Source organism: Neophocaena asiaeorientalis, unplaced genomic scaffold (assembly GCF_003031525.2).
Source record: "Neophocaena asiaeorientalis asiaeorientalis breed wild unplaced genomic scaffold, Neophocaena_asiaeorientalis_V1.1 scaffold249, whole genome shotgun sequence".
Taxonomy (NCBI): Eukaryota; Metazoa; Chordata; class Mammalia; order Artiodactyla; family Phocoenidae; genus Neophocaena; species Neophocaena asiaeorientalis.
In genome coordinates this window covers 6,635,862-6,657,246 of record NW_020172625.1, presented here as the reverse complement: position 1 = coordinate 6,657,246, position 21,385 = coordinate 6,635,862, and the positions used below count along the sequence as shown (strand labels likewise).

General features: G+C 37.5%; 1 pseudogene; it reads left to right on the top strand.

Annotated features, from left to right (window-relative positions):
• The first annotated feature begins 332 nt into the window (after positions 1-332).
• Positions 333-21,276, top strand: LOC112395644 (SWI/SNF-related matrix-associated actin-dependent regulator of chromatin subfamily E member 1-like; annotated as a pseudogene).
• Positions 21,277-21,385: the final 109 nt, after the last annotated feature.

Sequence of the window (21,385 nt, the reverse complement as noted above, 5' to 3'; positions counted from 1 at the left end):
TTCATGGTTCATTAATAAATTTATCAAAGAGTTTATGTAGGGAAAAAAACTATCAGAAATTCACTACAGTCACTACAAAATTTTTATTAGTAGCTCTGATACAAGCAAGTAACAGCATTTTAGAAATAAATGTGATATTATGTTATTTATGTAATATGATATTACCCTTGAATTCAGCTTTACAACTCTTTTGCAAACCTATACTGAATATATAATAGTTTATAATGTGATGTGTGGGAATTAAAAAATGTAGAAATCAAACCCACTCTATCTTATTGGTTAAGTAGTTAAGGAACACACATGAAGCAAGTAGATATCCAGTTCAAGACAAGATGCTATGCAAGCCCACAGGATATACTGGATTAAGTGCAAAAAGTCGTGCAGAAGCTGCTTTAGAGGAAGAAAGTTGACAGACACAGTCTCGCATGGAGAAAGGAAAACCTTACATGAGCGTTCAGCCTGCTGAAGATTCGATAATTATGATGATGGCTTTTCAATGAAGCAAACAGCCATAGCCCGTTTCCAGAGAAACCACCACCTCACCCGTGAAATCCTAAGTGAGAGTGTGGTGCCAGACGTTCGGTCAGTTGCCATAACAGCTAGAATGCAGGTCCTCAGGTCCGGTCCTTAATGGTTCATCAGTGAAAACTAGAAGCTGAACTTCTTCAAATAGAGGAATGACACCAAGAAAAGAAGAGGAAATTCCTGGAAAGCACAGATTCATTTAACAATGAATTTAAAAGCTTGTGTGGTTGAAAGTAGAAGTGGATATGGAAAAATCTGCAGCTGAAATTGCCCAGGCTGAGGAACAGGCTCACAAGAAGCAGGAAGAAAGGGAGAAAGAGGCAGCAGTGCAAGCTGAGCACAGCCAGAGCAGTAGTGTTCCTGAGGAGGAGCCAGCAGCTAATAAGACCGAAGAAAAGAAGACGAGAGCATCCTGAAGGACACAGAGGAGACACTCCTTGAAGAAACGACAGAAAGTCAACAGAATGGTGAAGAAGGCACATCTACTCCTGAGGACGAGGAGAGCGGGCAGGAGGGGGTGGACATCTGGCAGAGGAAGGGACCAGTGATAGTAACACGGGCTTGGAGAGCAACAGCGCAACCGTGGAGGAGCCACCAATGGATCTCGTACCAGAAGATGGCAAAAAGAATGAATATTGCCTTGTTTTATGTGTTCTAAATACTTTTTTTAAATGAAAAAATGCTTTTTGAGTTTTTAAAAATAAGTTTGCTTAGGTTCTCCAAGATCATCCTAATATGTTTTTCATGAATAATTTTGATTTGGTTTAACCAAATATTTACAACCATAGCATGTGACATTTATGTCTAGAGCAATGGAATTTTGTTGTGCTTTGCATGATTGTGAATTTGGTGATTTTGATACTCGTCTAGTTTCTACATTTTTTTCCCCTGAAAAATGAAGAAATAGCTACTAGTCCTTCTGTTACAATATTGTAAAAATACTTAGACCACGGTAATTCCATGAAATGAAGATACATTCTAACCACAAAAGCTTTATGATAAAAAATATCATTAGAAAATTAAGGATTTTAGGAACTATGCTCTCAGGTTAAGAACAGACTGGGATTCTCAAATCTAATGAGCAACATCAGAAAAATAACGAAGAATAGAAAAGCCTTCTTTCTTAAGGGTACATAATGCCTTCATGCATTTCTTTTATGTAATTCTATATTCTTACGTTTGTCTCAATGTAAAAGAGCCTCTAAAACAATTTTAAGCATTATTGTTCTTGGTCGGTAAATTGCTACTAATCATTCTAACAAAGGACAGAGTTTCTGTTTTGTACAACGTCTATTACATTAAGATGTTAAAAAATACCATTATTGTGAGATATTTAGTGAACACTAAACTTAAACGAATTCTCTAAGACTAAGTCAAATGAAGAAAGATTAAAGATAAAGACAAATTTGAATTCAATGTCATAATACCAATAAACACAAATTAGGAAATTTAAGTTGATACAGGTTAGAATCTACAATGAAAATATTAATACATCAAATAGAACAGCATTTAACAAAAACTACAGAAAAGAAAATCAGATAGAAACAACTTTTAAATATATTTTTTTTATTTTAGGAAAGTTTAGGAGTTGCAGAAATATTAGACTCCTTGTATACCTCACACTCAGGTTCTCTATTGTTGAAATTACCATCACACTTCTCACAACTAATGAAGCATTATTATTAACTAAGGTTGATATTTTATCCAAATTTCCTTAGTTTTTGCCTCATGTCCTTTCTCTGTTCCATGACTGCATCCAGGATATCACATTATATTTAGTTTCCTCAGGCTTCTCTAGATTATGTTTCTTAGACTTTCCTTTTTTATTTGATTACTTTGATAGTGTTGAGGAGTAGTCATCAAGTATATCATAAAATGTCCTTCAGTTTGGGCTTGTTTTATGTTTTTCTCATGGTTCCACAGTGTTTGTGGATTTGGTAAGGAAGACCAAAGATGTAAATTGCCATTCTCATCACATCGTATCAAGGGTACATGCTATTAACATGACTTTATCCCTGATATTAATCTTTTTCTCCTAGCAGAGGTAGTGTTTGTCGGGTTTTTTTTTCCACTTGAAAGTTTTCTTCTTTCTTTCCATGATATGCTCATTAGTAGGAAGTTACTACAGTTAACTCTTGAATAATGTGGGGATAAGAGCTGCTGGTCCTTAGCACAGTCGAAAATCTGCCTATAACTTACAGTTGGCTCTCTGTATTTGTGGTTCCTCCATATCAGCAGTTCCTCCTTATCTATGGTTCTGCATCCAAGAATTCAACCAACTTTGGATCATGTAGAAACATTATATTTAATATTGGAAAAAATCCATATATAATTGGAATTGTGCAGTTCAAACCCATGTTGATCAGGGTCACATATGAGGGGTGAGACTTTATCCTCCACTTCCTTGGGAAGACAGTAGCTACATAATTTATTTGTAATTCTTCTGCATTGGAGATTTGTCTCTCTTTCTCATGTATCTTTTTATTTAATCATTTATTTATATCAGTCCAGCACACAGATATTTATTTTCTACTTTGGGCTAGAATCCAAAGCTACCATGTTTATTTTATTGCTCAAATTGTTCCAGTTTAGAACCATTGAGAGTTTTTTCAGTTGGTTCCTGTGACCTTTGACATATCCCCACTGGTTTTTTTTTTGTTTTTTGAGTACTGTCTTACATTTTGGCATGACAAACCACTCAATGATTCATCTTGTATATTCCATGCCTCTATATTCCCTTCCTTCAACTGGGAAAAGTTTTCAGAATTGTTTCCTTATGAATCCTTTTTCCCTAGATATTAGGCATTTGTTAAGATTCTGGATGGGTTTCAAGATGGCTATTCGCCCAATTTCCCAGCTAGCACCATCAAGGAATCTCTCTCATGTCCTCACCGGGAGAATTTGGTGGGTTCCTGGAGTAAAGGTATGAATAAGTGTGGGGCCCTCTTATGATTGCAGTCCCCAAGAGTTTCTCACTTTCAAGCTAGCCTGCACTGTGCCTCCAGCAGTTCCTCAAGATTACCATTTAAATATTCCTACTAGTTTAAGGAGTCTCATATTTTGTTCTCCAGGTAAGCAAATCTCTGGAGCTAAGTCTTTCTGGATGTGACTGTTTCTCTAAATTTGGGGGTTTCAGCTTGCCCTGTGATCTTTGTTCAATGATGGGTCAAAAAATTATTGATTTTTAATATTTCTGGGTTTTTTATTCTAAGGATGGGAGTTAGGAATTGATGCTGAAACCCAATCTCTGGAAATATTTATAACTCATACCATGACTGATCATTGACAAAATGTAGAATTCCGTAGATAATGAAATTAGTAATGTTATACTAACAGTCATGCTTTGAAATATAACTTCTAAAAATTTAGAAAAAAATTATTTTCAAATATTTACAAAAGTTGATCATTTACAAACATGAGACAAGTAAAACTTTAAACAACTTCAAGGCTAAAAAGATACATATTATATTTATAGTAATATTATTGAACTAGATCTTAATAGTAAAAGGAGAAAATAATAAATTTGTGTAGTACTTTTATAAACATTTTCTTAAATCTTAAATGGAACTATTTGTTAACCTCATCATACCTAGCACTAGTTCTATTTATTTTCATAACTTAATAATTTTCCACAAAATGTCAACACTTGTAGTTATATATGGTTAGAAAAATTATTCTAACAAAAACAGAATATATCTATTTTAATTTTTAAAATAAACATCACTTTAAGCTTTCCAATTAAAAATAATTCATATGTTTTTGACACAATCAAAGCTTCTCATTTACAAATTTAGAATCCAATCTAAGTAGTTACCAATCATTGGATCCTGAAATATTTACACCCAACATTAAAGACAGAGCATAGTAACAGATGCACATTTAATACAACTATAATTTTGCCTAATTAGCTAGCCAAGTTTTAAAATGGAAACAGTGCACAATTCCTTTAAGATCACTGTCATTCCTTGCAACCCTGAAGTGAAAAAATTCAAATTCCTTGTCGGAAGATTGCAGCCGCTATAGAAACCATCAGGATCTGTAGCAAGGTTTCCATCCATTTTCGTCTTTCATCAGTTTCCTCCCTTTCTGTTTTATGGGAGACATATGCTTTAAAAGAGTTAACTAATTGAACTTCATTCTGAAAAATTAATTCTTTAAAACAGAATTTTTTTTTTACTTCTATTTTCTTTTCACTTTCTATGCTTTTCTGGGGGAAATGGATTTGTATAAATATTTTCAACTAGACTGCTTGGTTTTACTCAGCTTGGGGATTTTATAATTGTTATTTTAATTCTGAGCTTACACCCTGAGGCAGTTTCATGAAGAGCACGATTTTTGAAAATCAACTGAATCAATAGGTTGTATGTTATGGTTTTTAATTTTTTATGATAAATGTTCCTTGCAGCTTCAGGCCTCCCATCTTGAAAGATTTCACATTAGAATATGAGGCAACAGAGTAAAGGTGAAACGACAGTTGGAATGATTCAAAACTTATCAGCTTATAAACAACTGAAATATAAGTTAGGACATCACTTGTGTCGAATGTGTGTCTAAACATCAGCATTTTGTAGCCTCAAAAATAAATCAATTATTTTAAATAAAGCCTTTCTTTTCAAGAGGAGCTGAAGGGAATAAAAAGAATTTTTCACTCATTTGAGAAGGAAATGAGTCCATGGGGGAACTTTGCATGGGGGCCTGATGGAGCATAAAGAGACAACTAGAGCCCAAAGCAGGCTTCTTAAACTTATTTAAAATATTTCTTTTTGCATTTTTTTTATTTTAAAGCTTTCAAGTTTTAATCATTACCATATGGGATTTAGAAAGAAATTGTTAAGAAATAATTGCTCACAATAATCATAAGTAGTCTGAATTAAATTAGAGCAGAGAGTGAGAGACGATGCGGTGAGTATGAATTTGCTTTTAAAGACAAATGCTTAATGGAAGGGCACGTTTAATATTGTATGTGAAATCATTTGTTACTGGCAAGACATCCTAAGCATTTCAAGTTCAAGTGGACAATGTTAGTATTTGGATTCAGTTATCACCCATGGATTTATCATTTTTTAAATGCTATTAGTCAATTATTAACATATTAGGGAAGATACTTCCTTAAGCGTACCATCTTTGTAAAGGAACTTCTAAAAAGTTTTGTGTAAATAATGTTATATTGTTCTCACAGAACATTTGATGTATTTTTTAAAGGAAAGGTAAAAAACCTTAAGAAACAAACACCACACATATGTTTTCTTGCCCTGTACATTGAAACTACACAGAAATAGGGACATTTCAAAAGCAAAGAGCACATTTAACTCCCATTACAAAAGACATTTCCCTCTAAAAAGAAGTCAGGTCTCATGGAGAAAAATGGGGGATTTACAGGACAAGGAAAGTTCAAAGAGAATGTAGAAAACCTTCCTGGCCAGAAAGAAAAAAAACAAAAAAAAGAAAGCTGTCCTTTAAGGAAGAATGCCAGGTAATAAAAACAAGGGGAATAATGAAAACTGACTACCACTCTAGCAACACAATAGATGCAGACTTGATCAACAATGAGTGTGAAAGCTGTTGAGTGAAGGGAAGGATTGAATCAGAAAGTATGCTTTTAAAATGGAGAGGTCTGGCTGTCCCTATCTTAGTCAAGTGGTTAAAATTGGCATTGTCAATGGTGAGATGGCCTCACTTGATATGCCTCCCAAGGGCACATCATAATCTTGTGGTTTGAAGTTGCTTTCATAACTTTCACCTGAGTTTTATTCTGAGGAAGCAGTCAGAAGAATCTGGGTATGGGATGATCTGCAGGGCTATTTGACCACACCATTCTAATAAATAAATACAATGAAGAAATGAGAGGAGGGCTTCCCTGGTGGCGCAGTGGTTGAGAGTCCGCCTGCCGATGCAGGGGACACGGGTTCGTGCCCTGGTCTGGGAAGATCCCACATGCCGCGGAGCGGTTGGGCCTGTGAGCCATGGCCGCTGAGCCTGCGCATCCGGAGCCTGTGCTCTGCAACGGCTGAGGCCACAACAGTGAGAGGCCCGCATACCGCAAAAAAAAAAAAAAAAGAAATGAGGGAGGTGACTTAAGACACATAGCAGCCAAATGTACTACGTAAACCTTGCTTGGTTCCTGAATCGAAAAAACAACCGTCCCCTCTAAAGGACATTTTGGGAACAACTGAGGACATTTGAGTATGATCTATTATTTGGTCAATGCTATTAAATTAGTGTTGGTTTTCTTAGGTAGTATTGATATGGTTTTGCAGGAGAATGCCCTTGCTTTAAGAAGAAGCATGCTAAAGTATTTAGATGTGAAGGGTTATACTGCCTCGGCCTACTAGTGTCTTTTGGCAGGGGGGTGTGGGGGAGGGGAGAGAGAGAGAGAAGAAAGAAAAGGAGGAGGTGGAGTGGGGATGGGAGGAGGAAGAGGAGAAGAGAAAGAAAGAACAAAAGAGGAAAGAAAGAAAAGGAAAGAAGGACGAAAGGAAGGAAGAAAAAGGGAAAAGAGAAAAAGAAAGAGGAGAAAGAAAGATGGAAAGATAGGAGCAACGGTGACAAGGTTTTAACAAGTGATGAATCTGTATAAGGAGTATGTTTTATTGTGTTATTTATCAACTATTCTGTAGACTTGAACTATCTCAAAATAAAATGAAATAAATGTATAGAAAAAAATTGATGCATATAAATAACTTCTTAGTTTCTTTAATCTTAGAACATACCATAGTAAAAAGCATAATGTGGGCACTTATGTTGCTACTATCATTTAAAAGTATGATTTCAAATTGTTTGGGTTCATTGAGACCACCACTAGAGTGAAAGATAAAATATGAGAAAATATAAAAACAATAAAAATTATATTTTATGTCAGGAAGGTACAGGGGCAGGGGAGACAATTGAAGAGAGGGATATTAATAAATATTTTAACTGAATCAAATAACGTATGTGCTTTTAAAATTTTTTTATTTATTTATTTTTGGCTGCGTTGGATCTTCATTGTTGCACGCAGGCTTTCTCTAGTTGCGGTGAGCAGGGGCTACTCTTCTCACTGCGGTGGCTTCTCTTGTGGAGCACGGGCTCTAGGCTCACAGGTTCAGTAGATGTGGTGCACGGGCTTATTTGCTCCACAGTATGTGGGATCTTCCCAGACCAGGGCTCGAACCCGTGTGCCCTGCATTGGCAGGCAGATTCTTAACCACTGTGCCACCAGGGAAGCCTTGTATGTGCTTTTTAAGGTATCAAAGAATATAGATTGTTGAAACTGTTGTTACGATAATGAGATTTTAATAATCATTGACAACTTTATTCAGAAATTTAAGACCAGCAGAAAAAAAAATTGGGTTTTATTTTAACAAACATTTCTTAAAAATCAATTATGGGTAAAAAGAGAAATGCATGTTATGAAAGGAATGATGTGCAGCTAATGTTCCTTATATAATATTATTTTCAATATGTGTTTTGGAAATAGAAAACAAATGAATACTCAATATCTTGTGTGCTACTTACTAAAAACAGAAAAGGGTCTGAATAAATAATTTACATTTAGCTAACCTAAAAATGATCAATTGTATTTTAAAGTAGAACTATTAAAAAACTGGACATATTTGGTTGGGATATTTTCCAAAGTACAATTACTTACAAATAATAATAACTTTTACCAAGATAGACAAGCAATGAACCAAAACAACCAAATCTGGTACTTTGTTAGAAAAGTGTGTATGACACAGAATGACAGCTTAGAGTCAGTCTTTTTTATATTCAGAACCTAGATCTCTCACTTATTATCTGAATGATCACATGCACTTTACATAAATCTCTAAGTCTTAGCTCCCTCTTCTGTGAAAAGGAATAATACTTGTAAATTTCTTATCATAGTGTTTGTCATATAAGAAGCCCTCCATAAATGTTATATTACTGTTGCTACTACCCTTATTAAAAAGCAATTTTTAATTGTTAGATCCAAAATATAAATAAGAAGAGTTTTAAAGGAGGTGATATAAAGCTAGTCAGCACATGAATCGCTTTACATAATAACCATTAGTAATTGCTTATAAATGTCGCATTGTTTACTTATAACAATAAACATTTTCTAACATACAGAGGTCTAAAGGCATGAGCAAAACTTTCTCTAGGTTGTTCTGTTTTGACTGTCAAGGAAGAGAAGGAACAAAAGTCAAGAAGTAGTGTGGAACGGGCATGGTCATTTTAACTACAGACAGAAAGCTTATACTGGGCTCCAGCAGAGAGGGGCCTGACCTACTAATGACCATCTTTTGAAGTGACAGAAGAAGAAAACTTCCCAAGCCTCCTTATGTTGAATGAAGACATTTCAGAGCCTTTCACTAGATTGTTATTATTTTTTTATTTTACAATAGTGAACATGCAAAAATGAAAACAAGCTTTTGTTGGAATGTCTTAAATTAGTGGCTTATAACTCTTAATTTAGCTCAATATTGTATTTTTCTTATATTTAATAATCTTAGAGAACTATATGTCCTCTTATATTTAGATTCTTTCTCCTTGTGTAGAAAAACAAGTAGGGATAAATGTAAGTTAAGTTGGACTGATGGATGTTCTTCCATGTCCTCTACAATCAGCAATAATTTGCTTTCTATGACCATGCACCCTTTTATTGAGTTTTCAGAATTATGACATCGAAGGGGACAATCTGCTATTACAGTATTGTTTTACATTTGTTGTAAAAATGTTAATTGACTTATACTTTACAATATCCATGACCACATTTTGCTCATTTCCCCTCACTGGATCCAGTGGAACCAATGATGTGATCTGTGGAGCTGCGGTGGAAACAACAGTGAGCCAGTTTTCCATGGGGTCTCCTCTTTTGGTTCAGATTGATATAGAACCAAATCCAGTACAGAATAATCATATTTATTCAATCCTAAGGCCTTTATTTTTTAACATGTTTATATTTCTGAAATCAGCTATTACGTCAAATAAACTTGCCAGCCATTGTTTTCTTTTTTTTCCCAAAAGCCTCTTTTTAAATAAATGAGACATCATGCAATTGATGTTTTCTGAGTATCAAGAACTATGGCTTGTTTGTTTCTATGATTACTAGTTAAATAATCTTGTCACAGAAGATGCTTTAGAGATGTAGTTGCTTTCTATCTTAGAGAATTTATTGGCTTTCAACTTTTAGTCAGCCATACCCGAAGTACCCTTCTGAATAATCCCTAGATTGCTTCATACCCTAAGTTGCTGTGGTTGTTGCCTCATGGACCTACTTCCTGGGACAGATAAGTTGATGAGGCTTGAGGACTGACTGAAAGCAACTAACTCTATGCCAACCATCAGCTGCTGTGGTGATAGGGCATGATCTGCTCCCAAATTCTTTACACTGAAAAGTTACCAACTGAACCAATCTTAACTTCTCTTTTTTTTCCAGTTGAAGGGAGAGCTCTGTGGAAACAATCAGCGTATAGCAAAAAAAAAAAAAAAAAGAAGGCTGTAAGCAAAAGTCATGATGTAAAGAGGAGAGTAGAGAGGGAAATGAGGTAGATAAGGGAAAAGACAGCCAGAAAGAACCAGAGCCTGCCAGACAGAACAACAGAAGCCTGCTTCTGAGCAGACAACTACTCGTATGAATGCTGGGCCGTTAGCCTGCTGTTGGACTGTTAGCCTGCTGTTGGACACGTGCCCTGAATGACACTCAAATATTTTATGCTTCCTAACTAGGTGATTGTGCAGATATTCTGAATGATGCTCTTGTTTCTCATTGAAGCCCTCTGAAAAAAATGCTTCCTTCACTGTCTTATTTATCCCTAAGCTAAGCTCCTATTACCTAAGCTGTCTAGTTATGACTACAGAGGAAGAAAAGTTGAGTAAACAGTATTATTAACATACATAACTCAACTGAGTTAAGGTGGGAAATACCAATGGATGCCCAAGAGTTTTGATTCAATCTTCATTCCCCTAAACAAAGGGTTCTATTATAGTGATATATTCCAGCCAGATCCCACAACAGGACACTGCCCTGATTCTATTGATGCTTTTTATCCATATCTTTCTTGTCTGTAACTGATAATCAGGATTATAAAGTCTTGATTTTCCCTCAGGCTATGTAACCAGATGCCACTGTCTGAGAATCTCAGGTTGAGCTCCTGAGCAGAGAAGAGTAGGAGACAGGTGCCTCTACATTTTAAAGAGAGTTGCTGCATCGACTAGTACAATGCAGGAAAGAAAAAGCCACTCTAGGAATTCGGAGTAGAAAGAGATGTAAGAGTTTTCACAGACTTCATAAGTATCAGAATGGCTGGGAGAACAATATTCAAGAAGGTCACTGTTTGTTTTCACCAAATTTGGGAGGGCAAGGATTGCACGGAAAATGCCATCAAAGACTCCATCTGCCTAAAGCACCAAAAGGAGGAGTAGGATGCCTGCAGGTGTCTGAAAACCTCTCATCTGCCACCTGCCAAGACCCACATACCATACCTACCCAGAAGCTCTCATCAGAAAACAATGGTTTTCTCTCTCTTCAGTTTTCTTAAACTCCCGTGAGTATCTCTTATTGGCAGAGTCAGACTCACACTGTGCTGACAAAGGATTCTGGGAAATATGCTTCCCAGATTTCTTCCTTCAAACCGAAGGGTGAATGTAACAGGAGGTGGGGGGATACTGACTTGATAGCAAACAATGCTACATAGCAGCTAAGGAGCTTCCAGACTGCAAAGCTTAGTAAGACTTACAGGGCTTCTCAAAAGTAGATAAGATGTTCCTGAGATCACCAACTCATCAGTGGTCTTGAGCCTTTAGGAAAGCTAATTATAGGCTTAGAGAGAAAATGCTTTTTCTCTTCCCTTTCTAGTAGAGAAGAAAGGCAAGTGTTTGACCCCTCCCCAGACTACTACATTCACTCGAAGAGGTGCTTGCAGAGGTGGAGGTAACTGCATAAACATCTCATACCCTGGTTCAATGCTCGCCAAGCAGCTGAATCAGTCAGGCTGCACTGGGTCTGCCATTTGAGCTGAAGAAAGTGAAGTTAGAGAATTAATAAAAAAATGGTATGTTTGGCCCTCCTCTTTAACCCTGGACTTTGGGGGCATGTGCCTGCTTCCTACCAGAATTTTGAAGGCAGAATGTTGGTTGGAACAGTGAGCAACAGCAGAGTGATTTGGGAAACCAGTGAGAAGCAAAATACATACACCCGCCATTCGTGGGACAAAGATGAGTGAATTTCCCATGGGTTTGAATGAAGGCCATGGAGGTTAGCCAGGCTGTAAGCCATTGTGAAAGAACTCTGCATTGGAGGGTAGCCTGTAGGTAAGGGGATACCAGTAGTACAAAGTAATGAATAGACCCCTGGGAATAGAAGCTAAGGGTGTACCAATACATCAGGCAGAAAGTGCACTGCACATCAGGGATGGGTGACCCATGAGAAAACCTCAGGTGATCATTTAAGACTGTTCCACGTAGAATAAACCAGCAGTGAAATAATATATCATTTTGCCATTTTTCTCCTATTTCTCTTCCTTAACCTCAATATATCAAAGAAAGAAGAGAAAAGCAGAAGAGTGAGAGGGAGAGGCAGAGTGAGGAAGGAAAATAGAGTTAAATACTGGCTGTAAACCCTTCCCTATTATGGGTGTCTTAGCCACATGTCAAACGTAAGCAGAGGGAGAGGGAAAGAGGTTGAACTGAATGTGAAATTCAAAATTAAAATTGAAAATCTTGGGTCTTTAATATTTAAAGTGCATCTAAATTATAAAAGTGAAAGTATTCCCACAAATGAAAGGAGCCTGAAAACAATAGGATAGGCTCAAGAAGTAATTAAAGAGAGAGTGAGGGATAATTGAGAGAGAATATTTGAAGGCAGTAGTTGAAGAAAAATAAAAACAGTTTTTGTTTACATCCCACTGTATTCCGTGGCTTCAATATTCCTTTTCTATATACATTGCAAAAATACTTGTTCTTTAAACATTTCTCTTACTTCCTTCTTTGTAACTTCTAATTCTATATATTTGTACACATTTATTGAGATAAAATTTACATACAATAAATTTCCCATTGCAGGTGAATTTTAACAATCGTATATGATCATGTAACCACCACCATAATGAAGCCACAAACATTTCCAACACCATAAAAAATTTCCGTGTGCCTCTTTGCAGCTTAGTGCCTGATCTGACCCTATCACCTAATCTCTGATCTTTCTGTCACCTTTTCTAGAAGGTCATACATGTGGAATTATAAAGAATGTAGTGTTTTATGTTTGACTTCACTTAGAAAAATATTTTTCAGATGTATATGAGTTGTTGAATGTATCAGTATTTTGTACCTTTTTATTGTTGAGGATAAATATATCACAATTTGTTTATCCATTCACCGATTGAGGAACACTTCAGTTTTTTCCAGGGCTGTATTTTTAAAAATAAAGCTGGTGTGAACATTCATATACACATCTTTATGTGGATATATATTTTCATTTCTCTTGGGTGAGACTGCTGGGTCATGCTGCTGGGTATGTCCTTGTTTTTGTGTTTAAAGTTAAAAAAAAACGAAAACAAGAGGATATCAAAATGGCCAGTAGACACATGGGAAAGGTGCTCAACATCCTTAACCAACAGGGTAATGCAAATTAAAAACACAATAAAAAAAATTAATTCTAATATCTATCACTATTGTTTTTAATCCCTTATAGTAGAAATCACTTACTTAATTAACAATTATACAATTGTGGCCTCTCCCGTTGCGGAGCACGGGCTCCGGATGCGCAGGCTCAGCGGCCATGGCTCACGGGCCCAGCCGCTCTTTGGCATGTGGGATCTTCCCGGACCGGGGCACGACCCCGTGTCCCCTGCATCGGCAGGCGGACTCCCAGCCACTGCGCCACCAGGGAAGCCCCCCCCTTATGTTTTTTTAACATCTTTATTGGAGTATAATTGCTCCACAAGGTGTGCTAGTTTCTGCTTTAAAACAAAGTGAATCACACTTTGTTATAAAGCAGAAACTAACACACCATTGTAAAGCAATTATACTTCAATAAAGATGTAAAAAAAAAAGAATAGCACTAAAAAATTATTAGATATGAGAGAGCTGAAATGTGAAAATGATAATAATAGTGATAATAAAAGTAATAATGATAAAAAATACTATATACTTGAAATATGCTAAGAGGCTAGATGTTACAAGTTATCATCATGGAAAACAGAGATAACTACGTGAGGTGATAGATATGTTAACTAAACTTACTGTGGGAATCATTTCACAATATATACATGTATCAAATCTCCACATTGTACACCTTAAAGTACACAATGTTATTTGGCAATTAAATCTCAATAATCTTCAGAAAAAACACAAAAAACAAAAAAAACCCTGAAGTGAATCAGCTATACATATACAAAATCCCCAGATCTCCTCCCTCTTGTGTCTCCCTGCCATCCTCTCTAACCCACCCCTCTAGGTGGTCACAAAGCACTGATTTGATCTCCCTGTGCTATGCGGCTGCTTCCTACTAGCTATCTATTTTACGTTTCGTAGTGTATATATGTCCGTGCCACTCTCACTTCGTCACAGCTCACCCTTCCCCTCCCCATGTCCTCAAGTCCATTCTCTACATCTGTGTGTTTATTCCTGTCCTGCCCCTAGGTTCTTCAGAACTATTTTATTTTATTTTTTTTTAGATTCCATACATATGTGTTAGCATACGGTATTTGTTTATCTCTTTCTGACTGACTTCACTCTGTATGACGGACTCTAGGCCCATCCACCTCACTACAAATAACGCAATTTCGTTTCTTTTAATGGCTGAGTAATATTCCATTGTATATATGTGCCACATCTTCTTTATCCATTCATCTGTTGATGGACACTTAGGTTGCTTCCATGTCCTGGCTATTGTAAACAGAGCTGCAGTGAACACAGTGGTACATGACTATTTGAATTGTGGTTTTCTCAGGGTATATGCCCAGTAGTGGGATTGCTGGGTCGTATGGTAGTTCTATTTTTAGTTTTTTAAGGAACCTCCATACTGTTTTCCATAGTGGCTGTATCAATTTACATTCCCACCAACAGTACAAGAGGGTTCCCTTTTCTCCACACCCTCTCCAGCATTTATTGTTTGTAAATTTTTTTTTCAACTTTACTTTTATTTAAAATGAGGCCATATTTTCCTCTTGTAAAAAGAGAGTTCAACTAGAACTGTCAATTTTCTCATCTGTAAAACAAGAGCACTGAATCAGCTGACTATATTCATTCAGAACTCAATTTCTTTATCTTATGATCACTAAGGTTCTCCCTAAATCTAATATACTATGGTTCTAAGGAAAGGAAAATATATTACTAACGACATGTTTTGATTTTTATTTCTTAGAGTTCAAATGTCCACCATTCACCTTGGTCTAAGCTTAACCATTCAAGGGGATACAATGCAGATGGGAGGAGAAAACAGAACCCTCACACAAGCTGTGCAGTGTTGCAATCAGGCTTCCGTTTGAAAAATAATCTTCTCTATAGCTTTAAAGTGATAACTTTGTACCGGCAATGCTTCTTGTTTCAAACTGATTTTCTCTGGCTCTTCCTGAACACTTTCTGAGGAATCATCGACCTCTTCGATTTCTGAGGAGGAACGACTCTCTACTGTCACAGTCACAGGAAATTACGATGGACCTCTGTTAACATAGTTATGTCTCTCTCACAACTAGCCCACTTAGCTCCAGGTTCCTTAGCGCACCCGACGCACTTACACAGCGTCTAAGAGCTTTACACAACTGGAAGGTCACATCTTTATTTCTTATTGCAGGAACACAACTTCTGGAAACTTTATTTCTGTCAGAACCTGGGGGTGACCAGGCTTTACTTTATCATCTCTTTCTTCATCTTCCACGTGTGTTCCTGGTCTTACTCTTCCTGGTTCTTCTGCAGGGAGCAGTCCAGCAACCCATTCTCCGGATGTAACTCTACGTCTCTTTTCCTCCAGATGGTCTCGATGATTTCATGAGCGGCATCGTGGGGTTTGTTGTAGACCGGCAGCGGCCACGGGTAGACGGCGGGCTTGGCCCCCACGAGCGACTCCAGCCTCAGCTCCAGCTTCTCCCCATTGTCTTCGCGCGCGGCCCCCGCACCGTGCTAGACTGGCGGTTGGGGGAGGGGCGCGGCGCCCTGTTTGTAGAATTTTTGAGGACGGAAATTCTGACTGGTGTAAGGTGATACCTCATTGTAGCTTTGATTTGCATTTCTCTAATGAATAGTGATGTTGAGCATCCTTTCATGTGTTTGTTGGCAATCTGTACATCTTTGGAGAAATCTCTATTTAGGTCTCTTGCCCATTTTTGGATTGGATTGTTTGTTTTTTTGATATTGAGCTGCATGAGCTGCTTGTATATTTTGGAGATTAACCCTTTGTCACTTGCTTCATTTGCAAATATTTTCTCCCATTCTGAGGGTTGTCTTTTCGTCTGTTTATGGTTTCCTTTGCTGTGCAGAAGCTTTTAAGTCTCATCAGGTCCCACATGTTTATTTTTGTTTTTATTTCCATTTCTCTAGGAGGTGGGCCAAAAAGGATCTTGCTGTGATTTATGTCATAGAGTGTTCTGCCTATGTTTTCCTCTAAGAGTTTTACAGTGTCTCGCCTTACATTTAGGTCTTTAATCCATTTTGAGTTTATTTTTGTGTATGGTGTTAGGGAGAGTTCTAATTTCATTCTTTTACATGTAGCTGTACAGTTTTCCCAGCACCACTTATTGAAGAGGGTTTCTTTTCTCCATTGTATACTCTTGCCTCCTTTATTAAAAATAAGGGGACCATATGTGTGTGGCTTTATCTGTGGGCTTTCTATCCTGTTCCATTGATCTATCTTTCTGTTTTTGTGCCAGTACCATACTGTCTTGATTACTGTAGCTTTGTAGTATAGTCTGAAGTCAGGGAGCCTGATTCTTCCAGCTCTGTTTTTTTTTTCTCAAGATTGCTTTGGCAATTCGGGGTCTTTTATGTTTCTGTACAAATTGTGAATTTTTTTTTCTAGTCCTGTGAAAAATGCCATTGGTAGTTTGATAGGATTGCATTGAATCTATAGATTGCTTTGGGTAGTATAGTCATTTTCACAATCTTCATTCTTCCAATCCAAGAACATGGTATATCTCTCATCTGTTTCTATCATCTTTAATTTCTTTCAGCAGTGTCTTATAGTTCTCTGCATACAAGTCTTTTGTCTCCTTAGGTAGGTTTATTCTTATGTATTTTATTCTTTTTGTTGCAATGGTAAATGGGAATGTTTCCTTAATTTCTCTTTTAGATTTTTCATTATTAGTGTAGAGGGATGCAAGAGATTTCTGTGAATTAATTTTGTATCCTGCTACTTTACCAAATTCATTGATTAGCTTTAGTAGTTTTCTGGTAGCATCTTTAGGATTCTGTATGTATAGTATCATGTCATCTGCAAACAGTGACAGTTTTACTTCTTCTTTTCTGATTTGGATTCCTTTTATTTCTTTTTCTTCTCTGATTGCTGTGGCTAAAACTTCCAAAACTATGTTGAATAATAGTAGTGAGAGGGGCAACCTTGTCTTGTTCCTGATCTTAGAGGATATGCTTTCAGTTTTTCACCATTGAGAACGATGTTGGCTGTTGGTATGTCATATATGGCCTTTATTGTGTTGAGGTAGTTCCCTCTATGCGTACTTTCTGTAGCGTTTTTAGCATAAATGGGTGTTGAATTTGTGCAATGCTTTTTCTGCATCTATTGAGATGATCATATGGTTTTTACTTTTCAATTTGTTAATATGGTGTATCACATTGATTGATTTCCATATATTGAAGAATCCTTGCATTCCTGTGACCAACCCTACTTGATCATGGTGTATGATCCTTTTAATGTGCTGTTGGATTCTGTGTTTTAGTATTTTGTTGAGGTTTTTTGCGTCTATGTTCATCAGTGATATTGGCCTGTAGTTTTCTTTCTTTGTGACATCTTTGTCTCGTTTTGTATCAGGGTGATGGTGGTTTTGCCGAATCAGTTTGGGATTGCTCCTCCCTCTGCTATACTTTGGAAGAGTTTGAGAAGAATAGGTAGTCACTTTTCTCTAAATGTTTGATAGAATTCTCCTGTGAAGCCATCTGGTCCTGGGCTTTTGTTTTTTGGAAGATTTTTAATCACAGGTTCATTTTCATTTCGTCTGGTGGGTCTGTTCATATTTTCGAGTTCTTCCTCGTTCAGGCCATGAAGGTTGTGCTTTTCTAAGAATTTGTCCATTTCTTCCAGGTTGTCCATTTTATTGGCATAGAGTTGCTTGTAGTAATCTCTCATGATCCTTTGAATTTCTGCAGTGTCAGTTGTTACTTCTGCTTTTCCATTACTAATTCTGTTGATTCGAGTCTTCTCCCTTTTTTTCTTGATGAGTCTGGCTAATGGTTTATCAATTTTGTTTATCTTTTCAAAGAACCAGCTTTTAGTTTTACTGATCTTTGCTACTGTTTCCTTCATTTCTTTTTCATTTATTTCTGATCTGATCTTTATGACTTCTTTCCTTCTACTAACTTTGGGATTTTTTTGTTCTTCTTTCTCTAATTGTTTTTCGTGTGAGGTTAGGTTGTTTATTTGAGATGGTTCTTATTTCTTGAGGTAGGATTGCACTGATATAAACTTCCCTCTTAGAACTAATTTGCTGCATCCCATACGTTTGGGGTCATCGTGTTATTATTGTCATTTGTTTCTAGGTATTTTTTGATTTCCTCTTTGAATTCTTCAGTGATCTCTTGGCTATTCAGTAGTGTATTATTTAGCCTCCACGTGTTTGTATTTTTTACAGATTGTTTCCTGTAATTGATATCTAGTCTCATAGCAATGTGGTCGGAAAAGACACTTTATACGATTTCAATTTTGTTAAATTTCCCAAGGCTTGATTTGTGACCCAAGATATGATCTATCCTGGAGAATGTTCCATGAGCACTTGAGAAGAAAGTGTATTTTGTTGTTTTTGGATGAAATGTCCTATAAATGTCAATTAAGTCTATCTTGTTTAATGTATCATTTAAAGTTTGTGTTTCCTTATTTATTTGCATTTTGGATGACCTGTCCATTGGTGAAAGTGGGGTGTTAAAGTCCCTTACAATTATTGTGTTACTGTCATTTTCCTCTTTTATAGCTGTTAGCAGTTGCCTTATGTATTGAGGTGTTCCTATGTTGGGTGCATATATATTATAATCGTTATATCTTCCTATTGGATTGATCCCTTGATCATTATGTAGTGTCCTTCCTTGTCTCTTGTAACAGTCGTTGTTTTAAAGTCTATTTTATCTGATGAGTATTGCTATTCCAGCTTTCTTTTGAGTTCCATTTGCATGGAATATCTTTTTCCATCCCCTCACTTTCAGTCTGTATGTGTCCCTAGGTCTGAAGTTGGACTCTCGTAGACAGCATATATACGTGACTTAGTTTTGTATCCATTCAGCCAGTCTTTGTCTTTATGTTGGAGCATTTGATCCATTTACATTTAAGGTAGTTATCAATATGTATGTTCCTGTTACCATTTTCATAATTGTTTTGGGTTTGTTATTGTAGGTCTTTTCCTTCTCTTGTGTTTCCTTCCTAGAGAAGTTCCTTTAGCATTTGTTGTAAAGCTGGTTTGGTGGTGCTGAACTGTCTTAGCTTTTGCGTGTCTGTAAAGGTTTTAATTTCTCTGTCAAATCTGAATGAGGTCCTTGCTGGGTAGAGTAATCTTGGTTGTAGGTTTTTCCCTTTCATCACTTTAAATATGCCCTGCCACTCCCTTCTGGCTTGCAGGGTTTCGGGTAAAAGATCAGCTGTTAAACTTTTGGGGATTCCCTTGTATGTTATTTGTTGTTTTTCCCTTGCTGCTTTTAATATATTTTCTTTGTGTTTAATTTTTGGTAGTTTAATTAATATGTGTCTTGGCGGGTTTCTCCTTGGATTTCTCCTGTATGGGATTCTCTGTACTTCCTGGACTTGATTGACTATTTCCTTTCCCATATTAGGGAAGTTTTCAACTATAATCTCTTCAAATATTTTCTCAGTCCCTTTCTTTTTATCTTCCTCTTCTGGGACCCATGTAATTCGAATGTGGTGCATTTAATGTTGTCCCAGAGGTCTCTAAGACTGTCCTCAATTCTGTTCATTCTTTTTCTGTATTCTGCTCTGTGGTATTTATTTCCAGTATTTTATCTTCCAGGTCACTTATCCGTTCTTCTGCATCAGTTATTCTGCTATTGATTCCTTCTAGAGAATTTTTAATTTCATTTATTGTATTGTTCATCATTATTTGCTTGCTCTTTAGTTCTTCTAGGTCCTCGTTAAACGTTTCTTGTATATTCGCCATTCTATTTCCAAGATTTTGGATCATCTTTACTATCATTACTATGAATTCTTTTTCAGGTAGACTATTTCCTCGTCATTTGTTCGGTTTGGTGGGTATTTACCTTGCTCCTTCATCTACTGTGTGTTTCCTTGTCTTCTCACTTTGCTTAACTTACTGTGTTTAGGGGTCTCCTTTTCACAAGCTGCAGGTTCACAGTTCCCGTTGTTTTGGTGTCTGCCCCCAGTGGCTAAGTTTGGTTCAGTGGGTTGTGTAGGCTTCCTGGTGGAGGGGCCTGGTGCCTGTGTTCTGGTGGATGAGGCTGGATTTTTGTCTTTCTGGTGGGCAGGTCTGCGTCCGGTGGTGTGTTTTGGGGTGTCTGTGACCTTAGTATGATTTTAGGCAGCCTCTCTGCTGATGGGTGGGGTTGTGTTCCTGTCTTGCTAGTTGTTTGGCATAGGGTGTCCAGCACTGTAGCTTGCTGGTCGTTGAGTGAAGCTGGCTCTTAGCATTGAGATGGAGATCTCTGGAAGAGATTTCACTGTTTCATATTATGTGGGGCTGGGAGGTCTCTGGTGGACCAGTGTCCTGAACTTGGCTCTTCCACCTCAGAAGCACAGGCCTGACACCTGGCCAGAGCACAAAGACCCTGTCAGCCATATGGCTCTCTTTGGGCTTAAGGCATGTGTTTTTATCATTTCCCAGAGTCTCTCTGTGAGATTAAGTTTCAGTAGCTTGCTATGGTGGATTTTTCGTCTACTTCCATTTTCTATATTACCTCACCACTTCTTTGCCAGTTTTACTCTAATCCTTGTCGCAGAGGGTGTTTCTTGGGAAAGCCAAAATAAGATGGACATGCATGTGAATCAAAATGAGGTTCCAAATATGACAAGGATAAAATAAACTATTATGGCAGAAAGAACATTATTCTGGAAAAAGCTTCTTCATGGATACTCCTAAAGTGGGCAGTGGATGATGTATAAAACAACATCTCTGCTGACCCTGATCAGGCAATGTCTCTGAGTCCTATGTTCATGATAGCTTCTCACTTTTCAAATAACATTTGTCATGCATGGTCCCTGTGGAGATGAGTAGCCTTTCCTTTGTTTTCTCCTAACGTGGGGCATTACGCCCATTGCTTTTCATGACGTTTTGCAATCCTTCAAAGATCGTTTCAAATCTCAGCTTTAATTCGACCATGTTGGTAAGAACAGAACAACAACAAAAAGTAGCTTTCTTTTGCTGTGTAATCCAGGTAGATGAAAAAAGTATCCAGGAATCAAAACCACAGCACACGAAGTCAGACACACATTCCAGCGTTGGAGGAGGAAGCTGGCACCCAGGAAAAAGCTCTTCTGAAATGGCCCAGTTCTGCTCAGGGGCGGCGGGAACAGTTCCTCTTCCTATCGGCGTGGCGGCCTCTGGCACGGCATGCGCGTGGGGTGGGCGTGGGCACAGGGGCCACCTGCCTCCTCACGGCCCAGTGGGCTAGGCCACACCCACTCCTGGGCCTGGGGGCTGGCAGGAACCTCAGGCCATGGAGCTGGGTACCAGGCAGGACACCCTCGGGTTGGGGCAGCTGCGCCTGGCCCTTGGGGGCA